The sequence below is a fragment of the Eriocheir sinensis genome, chromosome 60, assembly GCF_024679095.1.
Source record: "Eriocheir sinensis breed Jianghai 21 chromosome 60, ASM2467909v1, whole genome shotgun sequence".
NCBI classification, from domain to species: domain Eukaryota; kingdom Metazoa; phylum Arthropoda; class Malacostraca; order Decapoda; family Varunidae; genus Eriocheir; species Eriocheir sinensis.
The window spans coordinates 5,296,021-5,310,217 of record NC_066568.1 but is presented as its reverse complement, the minus strand read 5'-3'; the positions used below and the strand labels follow the sequence as shown (position 1 = coordinate 5,310,217).

At 39.5% G+C, this 14,197-nt stretch overlaps 2 long non-coding RNA genes across 2 annotated transcripts in view; both read right to left on the bottom strand.

The window, feature by feature from the left end:
- The window catches only part of LOC126985808 (uncharacterized), a 14,531-nt gene extending 705 nt beyond the window's left edge, over nt 1-13,826 (bottom strand). Inside the window, exons 1-2 of the long non-coding RNA XR_007739070.1 lie at nt 12,657-13,826; nt 1-2,322 (exon numbers count right to left, since the gene is read on the bottom strand). The exon at nt 1-2,322 is cut by the window's left edge and continues 705 nt beyond it. This is a non-coding gene — a long non-coding RNA (uncharacterized LOC126985808). The remainder of the gene's footprint in view (nt 2,323-12,656) is intronic.
- On the bottom strand, nt 6,546-9,151 carry LOC126985807 (uncharacterized). Its single transcript, XR_007739069.1, has 2 exons — nt 8,570-9,151; nt 6,546-7,327 (listed from the first exon to the last, which is right to left on the bottom strand). It is a non-coding gene; the product is annotated as an uncharacterized LOC126985807 (long non-coding RNA).
- Nucleotides 13,827-14,197: the final 371 nt, after the last annotated feature.

The following is a 14,197-nucleotide window of genomic DNA, read 5'->3' as shown; positions in this document are numbered from 1 at the left end:
AATAAAATAAGGGAAGTGATGAAATGTGAAATGAAAAAAATAAAATAAAACGCAATAGAACTGAGGAAATAGGAAATGAAATAAAAAGAGGAGAAAAGTAGACGAAGAAGACAGATTACATGAAAAAATGTGATCTCTATTTATACAATGAAGTGAAAGAAAAGTGATCTGACGAAATACAAAATGAAAGAAAAATAATAAGAAAATAATGCGAAGAAGCAAGATGGCATGAAAAAATATGACTTTTGCTCAAATTTGTACTTCCTTTAGTAATATGGATAGAATGTGAGGAAAACTGAAATCCGTTGAATATGTATCGCTAATATTGATGATAAAGATAACGATTATTACTCTATCTATGTTCGAACAGAAGATACTTGACGTAGGGCGAAAAAATGGTTTAAATGAAAATAACAATATGATCAAAAAGAAATATGTCGTACCTGGCTACCTGAGTCAAAGGAATAATCATCCATGCAATTACCAATGAAATCACAATAAGGAACCGCGAGATGGAAGAATTTTTAATTTTTTTATTTACTTCCATTCATTGCCCCCGTGTCTTTGTCTTTTGTCAGTTTATAGTAATGGAGACAGATCGAAGGCTAACAAACCAGTGCAAGAAGTGTAAAAAAAATATAAGAAAAGTCTTCAATATACTATCAGAAGATAAAGCAAAAAATATTAAGAGAACACTAATTGTCAATCCATTCTTCTGTTCCAAAGTGCGAGAAGTGTAAAAAATATATATAAAAAAGTCTTTAATATACTACCAGAAGAAGATAAAGCAAAAAAAATACTAAGAGAACACTTGTCAATCCATTCTTCTGTTCCAAAAGCCGAAGAAAACGAAAAACTAGTTAACCAAAACACGTAAACAAAGAAAACGGAATGCCAGTCCATCACAACACGGAAAACAAAAAAGAAAACTCACAAAAACGAAACCCCTTTAAGACGCAAGAGAAACGGGATGAGCTTGTTGTTCTTGTTGTTCTTGTTGTTGTTGTTGTTGCTGCCGCCGCCGCCGCTACCGCCGCCGCTGCTGCTGCTCCTGCTGTTGTTGTTGGGCCTCTAGGCGGGGTCAGGTCAGGTCACGCGCGCAGGGAGGTCACGAAAGGTTGCCCACTAAACCCCCCATTAAACAGCAATAATAAAGAGTAAAAGTAGAATCAGTAATACCAAGAAGCGTTGAGTTGAATTATACGCCAGATTGTTTAAACGTCCTATTAGTGTTTATTAACAGTTATGTGGCTACTGTGGCTTTTTAGGTCCATTTTTTGAGACGGAGTTTAGCTTGTTCGAAGTGTTGGATTTTCACAGAGTCAAGTGGACATGTTACAGACTCAATCGTAGTAGTTATCAACAGTCCAATGGTTAGTTTGGCTTTGTACTTACATTTAAAGGGCGGAGTTAGTTAAAAGTGTTGGAATTTTCACAGGGTTCAGTCGACAAAATTATTACAGACTCAATCGTAGTACTTATCAACAGTCCCATAGTTAGTTTGGCTTTGTACTTCCATTTTAAAGGACGGAGTTAGTTAAAAGTGTTGGAATTTTCACAATCGACAACAACAGAACCAGCTTGAAAAACGGGCCATTAAAGACAAGTACGAGTAAGCCACATTATTTTTGATGAATAAGTCGAGACGCTACAAACTCAGTCGTGGAAATTGATAGTAAAGAAAAAAATCAACAGAACCAACTAATGATGCCTTGAAATACGGGACATTAAAGACAAATAAGCCACTTTATTTTTGATGAATAAGTCGAGATGCTACAAACTCAGTCGTGGAAATTGATAGTAAAGAAAAAAATCAATAGAACCAACCACGGAAAAAATAATAGGAGGTGAGGAGTAAATAGGATAAATAGGAAAAAAGTATGAAGGTTGTGGCGCTCAAAACAGTGCCTTGAAAAACGGGGTAGAAAAGACAAATCAGCCACACTGTTGTTACTGAAGACTAATACGACGTTTATCAAATCAGGCGACAGTCACCGTATACTAAACTTCGTCCATAAGCCCCGCCCCCTTCCTCACCCTCCTAACTCCACCCTCCTTCCATCCTGCCAATCAGCTCCCGCCACATTGGAAGAGTGGGCGGGGCTTAAGGCGGTCAGTTTAGTGTACGGTGACTTTTATAGTGAGGTACTGTATACCGACTCTCGCCAGGTGGGAAGAGTATTTGAAGCTATTAATAGATCTGTGATTATTATACCCTTCTTCTAATGACTGTTATGAATGATACCTTAATTAGCCCTCGTCCTACCTACCAACCTACCTACCTACCTACCTTTGCCCCTGTCTGCCTACTTACCTGTATACCTGTCTAATTAACTTTCTAGTGACGTTCGTGTAGCCAAACTTGTATATTTATTCGTGAATGGCATACCCTTTCCATCTGTTCCTCCTCCTACTCCTCCTCCATCCCCTCTTCCTCCTCCTTCTTCTCCTTCTATTCCTCCACTCGTATCAATGTACAGTTAATTGTAAAGTAAGAGAACATATTATTATATCTAGTTGGTCCTATGTGAGAGCTTTATGCTAGTCTAGAAGAGGATAGCGAAGAGAAAACTGGTTATATATAAATGTAGTTTAGTTACCCTCTAAAAAACAGTCACGAAGTATCAGAGAAAACGGAGACTTTAGAGGGTGAACAAAAGGGTATATTTAAATTGTCTTGATTGGTTGGTTTTCTTCGTTCCAGTAAGAACATGTAATTAATAAGAGAAGTAATTAAAGGAGTCGTTAAGTGAGTCTATCCTCTTATCATGGTGTTGTGATGGGTCCTTTACCATTTGTCGGGTGTTGGTGTTGTGTGTGTGTGTGTGTGTGTGTGTGTGTGTGTGTGTGTGTGTGTGTGTGTGTGTGTAATCGGACCATTCTCTCTCACATTTTCGATTATCATGTGTACTTTTTGCCTTACTGTGCCCTTTAGTGTGTGTGTGTGTGTGTGTGTGTGTGTGTGTACCTGGACATTCAAATTACAGGTAGCGCATGGGGAAAGGTAACCATGGAAACAAAGGATACGGAGGTGCGCACAGTGTCAATGATCCCTTAAACCTTACCTGTAAACCCATGTGTGTATACCTGTATGTGTGTGTGTGTGTGTGTGTGTGTGTGTGTGTGTGTGTGTGTGTGTGTACATGCTTCTGTGTATACATAGATCATCGTAGGCTGTGTCGTGTCGTATGTATGTATTCTAACCCCATATTGTGTGTATGTATGTACGTAGGCTATGCTAGTAGGAGGCTGTGTGTGCGCCTATGTGTGTACGTGTAATCTCGGCCCGTGTACGTATATTACCTGTTCACACCTTGACTGTTACCTGTACGCGGCGCCAACCTGCACCAGGTGAATAAAGTGCAAGGAAGGAACACCTGGGGCCTTACTTACCTGAGAGAGAGAGAGAGAGAGAGAGAGAGAGAGAGAGAGAGAGAGAGAGAGAGAGCCGCCACCACCAACGCCATCACGACTAACACCACGGCCACACGCATCTGTAGGGGGGAGGGAAAGGCGAGTCAAGAAAAGGTAGAAAGGTACGAGTAGATTAGTTAACCCGGTAGCAGCGACAGGCCCAATTTGTGGCTTTACCAGTGACGGGCCAAATTTCTGCCATGATAGAAATCCCCGAAAATAGATGATGCATAAACTGATCAAAAAAGCGTTGATATATATTATGATTTGGTTTGCGTGAGTGATGATTTTTTTCTTATTTTCTCGCTTTGAGGGGCCTTTAATTAAGAAACATGATCCTCTCAGCTACCGGGTTAGGGATGGTGAGGAAGGGATGCACAGGTAAGGTAAAGAAGATGGAAGGAGAATCATAGGTAAGAAGGTATTTTAGAAAGAGTGGAACAGGTGAGGAAGTTGTGGGGAAGGGAAGAACAGGTTAGGTAAAGGTGTGAAGAGAGTTGAAAAGGAAGGACATGTGATTTAAAATAAGTTAGAAAAGGAAAGGTGGATTACGAGATGTTAGGTAATGGAAAGAAGGTAAAGGTAGGTCATGGAGTTAGGGAAGGTGAGGGATTTAGGGAAAGGTTATGAAATGGGAAAGGTGAGAAAGGAGAGGGAGGGGTAAAGGAGAAAGGGGAGGGCGAGTGAGCGAAAGGTAGGGAATGACGAAAAGATAGAGGATAGGCAGAGCAAAGGGAGAGGTAAGGAAGAGGGAGGAAAAGATGAAAGAGCTAAAACACACACACACACACACACACACACACACACACACACACACACACACACACAGACACAAGAACGTTTCCTCACCTCACTCCACCCACGCAAAACAAACACAAACACACTAACACACGCACATAAAAAAAAAAACTTCCTCGCAGCCTCCCGCCACAAACGTTTCCAAACACCAACAAACACACAAGCGTTCTCCTCAGCCTCTCACCTTGCTCCTGTTATGTGTATGCTTTGCTGAGAACAATTAAGAAGTGAGGAAGCGATGCCTTAGCACTCATATTTATACTCTTCCTAACTCTCCCTTCTTCCTCCTCCTCTTCTTCCTTCTCTTCTTACTTCTGACCTCCTATAGCGGAAGTCATCATCTACCTGTTACTTCCGCTGAGAGAGAGAGAGAGAGAGAGAGAGAGAGAGAGAGAGAGAGAGAGAGAGAGAGAGAGAGAGAGAGAGAGAGAGAGACCTTGGAGTGGAGTAATCGACAATACCCGAGCGTGTTTTCAATAACAAGAGTAAGCGGTTTAGGTCCTTCGTAATAATAAGGCTCAGGTGCAAGGTGTTCCCAGGTACCAAAGCGTTTCCACAGGTGCAAAAAAGGTGTGCTCCTTAGCTACACACAAAAAGCTGATATTAAAACCTGACAACGATTTTCTTACTTAGTTTTTTTTTCTTGCTCTCCTCATTTGTGTTTTTCCTTTCCCATTTTTTGTCTTTATTTTTGTTCCTTTATTTTTTTTTCTCTACTTTTTATTGTTTTACACTGGTTTATAAATGCGTTCTTTAATCACAAATAACTTGTACTAAAACCAAACAATGATTTTCTGGCAACTACGTTTTTTTTTTTTTTTTTTTTTACTGAATGGAGAATTTGATATAGATTTTATTATTTTTCTTTCCTTTTTACTTCCCTCTCCATTTTTGCCTCTTAGTTAGTCTTTGTTTCCCTTCCTATCCTCAGTTTTCTCTATCTCCTGTTTTATTGTTTTACTTGTTTTTTTTTTGTTTTACTCATCCTATAAAAGTTAAATCAAACCAGGCAGCCTCTTCTGCTTTTTCTTATTTTTATTTTTCTCCGTTTTTTTTTTGTCTCCGTTTTTCTCTTATCAGCAAAATAAAAAAGGGAAAAAAGTAATTGATAGACTAGACACAACTTTTCATTTTCCTCATTTTTTTTTTCACAGGTGAGTCTTGATGTTGGTCCTTTGTAAAAAATGTGCTCAGGTGTAACAAATCAAGTGGTAATTAATTAAACGTTTCTACAGGTAGTAATCAAGGTGTGAACAGGTATTTAAGCCTTTCCTCAGATATCTCTTGTTTTGCCCATTCATACTATTCATTTTCAGGTGCAATTGATTAATGTTCAGGTGTTCTCAGTCCACAGGTACAAAGTTTTTCTACATGTAACGAGCAAGGTGTGCACAGGTGAACAGGTCTCGTACAGGTATCTCTTGTTTTGCTCGTTCATGCTTATCATTTTCAGGTGCAAGTAATTAGTGACCAGGTGCAATGAATTTTCTGGTACAAATGCTTTTCTGCAGGCAACAAGCAAGGTCTGCACAGGTAAATGAGCTTTCTCTTGTTGCTTTTGGTTCTATAAATGCTATTTCAAATCTTATTAGTTTCATGTTTTTTGGGGGGAATTGTTTTAGCACAATCTTGCAGGTAAGGAAAGGAAAAAAGAGAACACAGGTTAATCTATCTTCTTTTTTTTTCCTTTCCCTCTTTGTCACGGAATCTGTTTAATCTCTTTTTTTTTTTTTTTTTACAACAAAGGAGACAGCACAAGGGCACAAAAAAAGGAAACAATAAAAAAAAGCCCGCTACTCGCTGCTCCTGTAAAGAATGGAAAGGAAGAGGAAAAGAAATAACAGGTACAAAGGGAAAGTCTCGGTAATTACGTCCATTCACCTTGAAATGGCAGGTAATTCCCGAAGGTGTGGTCAAGGTGATGGTGACAGTGGTGATGATGATGATGGTGACGTGGGTTAGTCAGAAGGTCGTTAAGTGTCCACGTAATGATGGTGGTCACTCTTACGTCCTTACCGCAGTTATGTATGACAATAAAAAAAAATATGGTGATCACGGTGTAGTAATAATAGAGAACACCTGAACACTAATCAATTGCACCTGAAAATGATTAGTATGAATGGGCAAAACAAAAGATATCTGGGGAGAGGTTTAAATACCTGTTCACACCTTAATTACTACCTGTAGAAACGTTTAATTAATCACCATTTGATTTGTTACACCTGAGCACATTTTTTACAAAGGACCAAAATCAAGACTCACCTGTGAAAAAAAAGAGTGAGGAAAATGAAAAGTGTCTAGTCTATCAAGTGTAGTAATAATAATGATAGCAATAATAGTAATTAGTTTATTGGTCACAAAGCAGTCAGCAGTGACTCGAAATATGCAAGGGAAAGTGAAAAATATCTCATAAAAGCATAATAACCAGAGTAATGGCTTAATTAGTGTCTACTTCCAGCCGGGCAGGTGAGACTACTTGTAACAACACAGGTGGAATAGATTAGTCGAGCAGAGGTGAGAGCACTTGACCCCTCTTCTGGCCTCTCGTTCCTTTTTTTTTCTTTTGTCGGAGCAGCGTGTAGCGGGCTTTTTTTTCTTGTTTTTGTTTTTTTTGGACTTGAGCTGCCTCCCTTGCCGTAAAAAAAAAAAAAAAACATTTCTACAGGTTAACTAATCAACTAAGTCATGGGCGGAATGCACTTCGAAAAAAAGCCTCCATGGTGGTGCCCCAGTCAGCCACAAGAGCTGGGGTAGAATAGATTAGCCGATTACAGGTGACAACCGATCTTTCTACAGGTAAAACTAATTAATCATGTTCTGGGCAGGATGCACTTCGAGAAAAATCTTCATGACGGTGCCCAAGTCAGTCACAATATCCGGGGGGCCCACCACACTGGCCGTGGGGATAAGGTTGAGGGTACGGATGCATGGGCGGAAGAAAGCCATAGGGATTCAATGCTCCATATACGAGGCCCATAACACCCCCTGGTATGTTAAATCTGGGGTTTCTCTTCCCGGCACCCCCCTCGTCTCCTTGTGGCTTGTCTGCTGGTGGTTGCGTGCTCACCGTCGCCACCACCACCGCCACCACCACTACCACCAAAGCCACACGCATCTGTAGGGGCAGAGGGACAAGCAATTTATTGAATGGAGAAAACAAATATGTCAAAAAAACTAATGGGTCGTAGATACCAGTATAAAATGAGGAGTTAAAGACTATATGGTTTTGGCATTACTGTTTTGAGCGATGAAATTTCGTGAGCATTTTCCCGACCAAAATAAAAAAAGTTCCTGGACAAACTCGACACAAACAAGTCAACGGGACCTGACAAATTGTCTCGGCGGTTATTGAAAGAACTCAATCAGCAAATACTCCAGCCATTTACTAGCATATTCAACCGGTCAGTGCAGCTAAACAAGGTCCCTGAAGACTGGAAAATGGCGAACGTAACATTGATTTTCAAAACAGGAGACAAAAGCGTTGCTCTACTCAACCACAGGTATGAATTGTAGGAAGGACGACCCAAGCGACTCAAACTTTTTACGCTGGCAAATAATTTCCTACGAGGGGATATAATTCATTTCTTTAAGTACCTTGAGAAGCTAAGTAACGTCGACCACTCCAAGTTATGTGAGCTACAAACCAACTCAAGAACTAGAAATAACGGTCTACCTATTCAAGCGAGACCATATAGGACAGACATTGGCAGGAGTTCCTTCTCACACCGAGTCTTCCGCCGCTGCAGGAACAACATTTCTTCAGTAGTAAAAAGTGCGAAAACCATCAATTCATTTAAAAATTAAATCGACTGTGTGACAGGAGTAAACAACGTACATTTCGAAGTGCTTCCGTCTGATCTGCAGGCACGAAGTGACTTTCGAGCAGATTAATAACTTGAGCGGGCAACCTCGTAGTGAGCCAATAGGCTTTCTGCTGCCTGTATTTACATGCTTCCATGTTCCTTATACATTGAATTCATAGTAACAAAAATGTTAGAAATATTAAATATCCTTCAGCACGTATAAAAGGGATGAAAAGCTGGATATGATCACACTATAAAAAGGTTTACTAAATTGCTGCACAGACATGTAGAAGGTTCGGAGAGGCAAGATAATTCATTCCATGTGAAAATATCGGTGAGGAGTATGGCGCTAATAGGGATCTTAGAGAACGGACCTGGAGAGTGTGAGAGGGTTAAGAAAAGTAACAGACCACGAACACACACACACACACACACACACACACACACACACACACACACACACACACACACACACACACACACACACACACACACACACATACACACACACACACACACACAGGCGAACACAGGCGATGTATTCCCCTCCTCACCTTCCTTCCGCTGCGTGGGAGTGGTGACATAGTTATCAGGTGAGGAAAGACTGGCGTGGCTCCCATATATATATACTCTTTTTCATCCTCTCCCTTCTCCTCCTCCTCCTCGTTATCTGATGTTTTTGATATGTTGTTTTCCTCTTCCATTATTGTTTTCTTTCTTTTATTTTTTCTTGCGTCTGTGTTTTCATTTCTCCCGTGTGGTTGTTTTAGTCTCCCTCTCCTCGTGTTGCAATTTGTTCGTCTCTTGCCGCGGAGAGGAAAAAAAGGCGGACTAGGTTGATCGATTTAATGTTTCTCCTTCCTCTGCACTTGGTTTGTCTCTAATTATAAAAAAAGGAGAATAAGAAATTGGCTCATATATCTCATTTTTCTCTATTCCTAGCACATGGTTTCTCTGCCATTTTCATTCTTCTTCTTGTTCTTTTGGTTCTTCTTCTTCTTCTTCTTCTTAGTATTAGTATTAGTATTGAGATCCATGGAAGGGCATCAAGGGGAAATAAGAATTTATGTTGACCCAAACCGAGTCCCGTTGATGAGCAGACGTCGATATGAAAAATAAGAGACAGGGACAGTAGAGTAGGAATGAAAAGGGGAAGGAGAGTGCAACTTACAGACAAACATCAAAAGAAAAAAAGGAAAACATATATAAATTTCCGTTTTTTCTACCGCTTTAGCTGTTTGTTTTGTCCTCTACTAAAAAGAGAGGAAAATGAAGCATAGGTAACAAGGAAGGTCTAGTTGTTTGCACCTTGAATGGACAGGTAATTCCCGAAGGTGTGCCCCGGATGGTGGTGGTAGTGAGGAGGGGTTGGACAGATAGTCGTTAATTGAGTGTGATGGTAATGTTCAGTGTTATGTCATCGCCACTCTAGTGCATTACAGGGAAGAGGTGGTGGTGGTGGTGGTGGTTTTGGTGAGTTGGTTTCTTCATCTAACACGTTTTTTATCAGATGACTCCAAATCCTTCGAGAGGGGAACATCAAGATACCTATAGAACTGAATTTGCATAGCTTTTATTTATTTTTTCAGGGGGAAGAGGCAGGAATGGGTCGTGTTGTTGTTATTTTGTTTTCCTCTCCTCAGCCTGCCCCCTTAACCTTAAAATTATGTCGAATGGTGGATTATGGAGTTATGGTCTGTTTCATATGAGGGCGGGCAAGGCCTTTGTGTATGGATAACATCGGCTTGAAGAAAAAGACTGGCTGGGATGCTACATAACGCCTAACACTGAAGATGATGGTTTACCAAGCGATGAAGTATTATGTTTCCAGTTGAGATTTTGAGTTAAGGACAGACCGAAAATGTTTAGTGTAGAAGAAGGGGACACACACACACACACACACACACACACACACACACACACACACACACACACACACACACACACACACACACACAGATTCAGATTTAGATTCAGATTGAGATAGTTTATTGACCACAGAAAAAAAAATATATAAAATACAGAAGTTAAAAAGAAATATTGGTCCAAATTACAATAACTGACTCTTTTGAACTATACAACTATTTAGTAACCTTCTTTAAAGCAAATAAACACAAAGATGCATATTGTATAAAGTTAATAAAACTTAGGAATGTTACTTAAAACACTTGAAATGTGTGTTATTTAAATTCACTAAAACTCCCATTAACGAAAAGACGAATCAGCAAACATCTATATGAAACATTAAATTGAACTACTAAAACATGAATCCCTATAAAATTTAGTACATCTGGTAAAGGAAATAAGACCACTAAAAACTCCCAAAAAGTAAAATATGCACAACTAAACATCACATATAAAAATGAACAGCATATACTAAAACAATGAACCTCCATAAAACTAGAAATGTGTAAACTCTTATATTCAATACATCTGATAATTATTATAATGCTACTAAGACTCACAAAACCCTAAAAGAGGAACTAGCAAAACATCACACACAAAAAATAAAAATAATAACAATAATAATGATAATAATAATAATAATAATAATAATAATAATAATAATAATAATTGTTCTTTTCCATAACCCAGGAATTGCTCTTCCTAAAATCAAATGCAGCACGTTTGCCAAGCGATAATAAGCATGCATTCTAGTACAAGTATTTTATGAATAACAGCACACACATTACTATAGTCTGTTCTACCAAGCAATAACTCCTCGACAGTTGTAATATTGTACATATTTTTAAGGTGCAGGGACAAGGGACAACTCTCAATAACGTGTGTTTCCGTCTGCACCAGGCCGCAGGGGTACAGCCTCTCCTCCAAGGAGAGGCGGCCCTGCCCCCGCCGGTTCCAACGACCTTTCTCCACCGCCAAGGAGTGTGCACTTAATCGCAGTCTTGCCCATGAAATACGTTGCTTATCATTAACCTGTTGATTGTTTTTGTATATTTCATGCACAACTAGATTTGAATTTATTTTCTTGTAACACACACACACACACACACACACACACACACACACACACACACACACACACACACACACACACACTTAGAGATATTAAAAAAGTAGAATATATAAAAGAGAAAAATATAAAAACAAGAATCGGCACAACAAAGGAGAATGATGATGATGATGATGAGAAGGAGGAGGAGAAGAAGGAGGAGGAAGATAATAACAATAATAATCTCAGGTGTGTGGGAGTGAATTACCTATATATACTTTTCTTCTCATTTTCGGTGCTATCGAAGACTAGGATATAAGTGTTTGGAAGATTGTGTCGAGTCACATGTCAGTGAAAGTTTGAGGTTGCCCACTAAACCCCCCATTAAACAGCAATAATAAAGAGTAGTAAAAGTAGAATCAGTAATACCAAGAAGCGTTGAGTTGAATTATACGCCAGATTGTTTAAACGTCCTATTAGTGTTTATTAACAGTTATGTGGCTACTGTGGCTTTTTAGGTCCATTTTTTGAGACGGAGTTTAGCTTGTTCGAAGTGTTGGATTTTCACAGAGTCAAGTGGACATGTTACAGACTCAATCGTAGTAGTTATCAACAGTCCAATGGTTAGTTTGGCTTTGTACTTACATTTAAAGGGCGGAGTTAGTTAAAAGTGTTGGAATTTTCACAGGGTTCAATCGACAAAATTATTACAAACTCAATCGTAGTAGTTATCAACAGTCCCATAGTTAGTTTGGCTTTGTACTTACATTTAAAGGGCGGAGTTAGTTAAAAGTGTTGGAATTTTCACAGGGTTCAATCGACAAAATTATTACAAACTCAATCGTAGTACTTATCAACAGTCCCATAGTTAGTTTGGCTTTGTACTTCCATTTTAAAGGACGGAGTTAGTTAAAAGTGTTGGAATTTTCACAATCGACAACAACAGAACCAGCTTGAAAAACGGGCCATTAAAGACAAGTAAGCCACATTATTTTTGATGAATAAGTCGAGACGCTACAAACTCAGTCGTGGAAATTGATAGTAAAGAAAAAAATCAACAGAACCAACTAATGATGCCTTGAAATACGGGACATTAAAGACAAATAAGCCACTTTATTTTTGATGAATAAGTCGAGATGCTACAAACTCAGTCGTGGAAATTGATAGTAAAGAAAAAAATCAACAGAACCAACTGCGGAAAAAATAATAGGAAGTGAGGAGTAAATAGGATAAATAGGAAAAAAGTATGAAAGTTGTGGCGCTCAAAACAGTGCCTTGAAAAACGGGGTAGAAAAGACAAATCAGCCACACTGTTGTTACTGAAGATTAATACGACGTTTATCAAATCAGGCGACAGTCACCGTATACTAAACTTCGTCCATAAGCCCCGCCCCCTTCCTCACCCTCCTAACTCCACCCTCCTTCCATCCTGCCAATCAGCTCCCGCCACATTGGAAGAGTGGGCGGGGCTTAAGGCGGTCAGTTTAGTGTACGGTGACTTTTATAGTGAGGTACTGTATACCGACTCTCGCCAGGTGGGAAGAGTATTTGAAGCTATTAATAGATCTGTGATTATTATACCCTTCTTCTAATGACTGTTATGAATGATACCTTAATAAGCCCTCGTCCTACCTACCAACCTACCTACCTACCTACCTTTGCCCCTGTCTGCCTACTTACCTGTATACCTGTCTAATTAACTTTCTAGTGACGTTCGTGTAGCCAAACTTGTATATTTATTCGTGAATGGCATACCCTTTCCATCTATTCCTCCTCCTACTCCTCCTCCATCTCCTCTTCCTCCTCCTTCTCCTCCTTCTATTCCTCCACTCGTATCAATGTACAGTTAATTGTAAAGTAAGAGAACATATTATTATATCTAGTTGGTCCTATTATGTGAGAGCTTTATGCTAGTCTAGAAGAGGATAGCGAAGAGAAAACTGGTTATATATAAATGTAGTTTAGCTACCCTCTAAAAAACAGTCACGAAGTATCAGAGAAAACGGAGACTTTAGAGGGTGAACAAAAGGGTATATTTAAACTGTCTTGATTGGTTGGTTTTCTTCGTTCCAGTAAGAACATGTAATTAATAAGAGAAGTAATTAAAGGAGTCGTTAAGTGAGTCTATCCTCTTATCATGGTGTTGTGATGGGTCCTTTACCATTTGTCGGGTGTTGGTGTTGTGTGTGTGTGTGTGTGTGTATGTATGTGTGTGTGTGTGTGTGTGTGTGTGTGTGTGTGTGTGTGTGTGTGTGTGTGTAATCGGACCATTCTCTCTCACATTTTCGATTATCATGTGTACTTTTTGCCTTACTGTGCCCTTTAGTGTGTGTGTGTGTGTGTGTGTGTGTGTGTGTGTGTGTGTGTACCTGGACATTCAAATTACAGGTAGCACATGGGGAAAGGTAACCATGGAAACAAAGGATACGGAGGTGCGCACAGTGTCAATGATCCCTTAAACCTTACCTGTAAACCCATGTGTGTATACCTGTATGTGTGTGTGTGTGTGTGTGTGTGTGTGTGTGTGTGTGTGTGTGTACATGCTTCTGTGTATACATAGATCATCGTAGGCTGTGTCGTGTCGTATGTATGTATTCTAACCCCATATTGTGTGTATGTATGTACGTAGGCTATGCTAGTAGGAGGCTGTGTGTGCGCCTATGTGTGTACGTGTAATCTCGGCCCGTGTACGTATATTACCTGTTCACACCTTGACTGTTACCTGTACGCGGCGCCAACCTGCACCAGGTGAATAAAGTGCAAGGAAGGAACACCTGGGGCCTTACTTACCTGAGAGAGAGAGAGAGAGAGAGAGAGAGAGAGAGAGAGAGAGAGAGAGAGAGAGAGAGAGAGAGAGAGAGAGATGACAGAGGACAGTAGTATGTTTGTTTCTCTTTGCTTTTTCTTTATTTCCTTATTTCTTTTATTTTTCCTTATTATATCAAGAGAGAGAGAGAGAGAGAGAGAGAGAGAGAGAGAGAGAGAGAGAGAGAGAGAGAGAGAGAGAGAGAGATGACAGAGGACAGTAGTATGTTTGTTTCTCTTTGCTTTTTCTTTAATTATTTCCTTATTTCTTTTATTTTTCCTTATTATTTGTTTCTCTTTGCTTTTTCTTTCCTTATTTCTTTATTTCTTTTATTTTTCCTTATTATATCAAGAGAGAGAGAGAGAGAGAGAGAATCCTATTAATCCCAACACATCATCCCTTCATTTTCTACCTCCTTCCCTT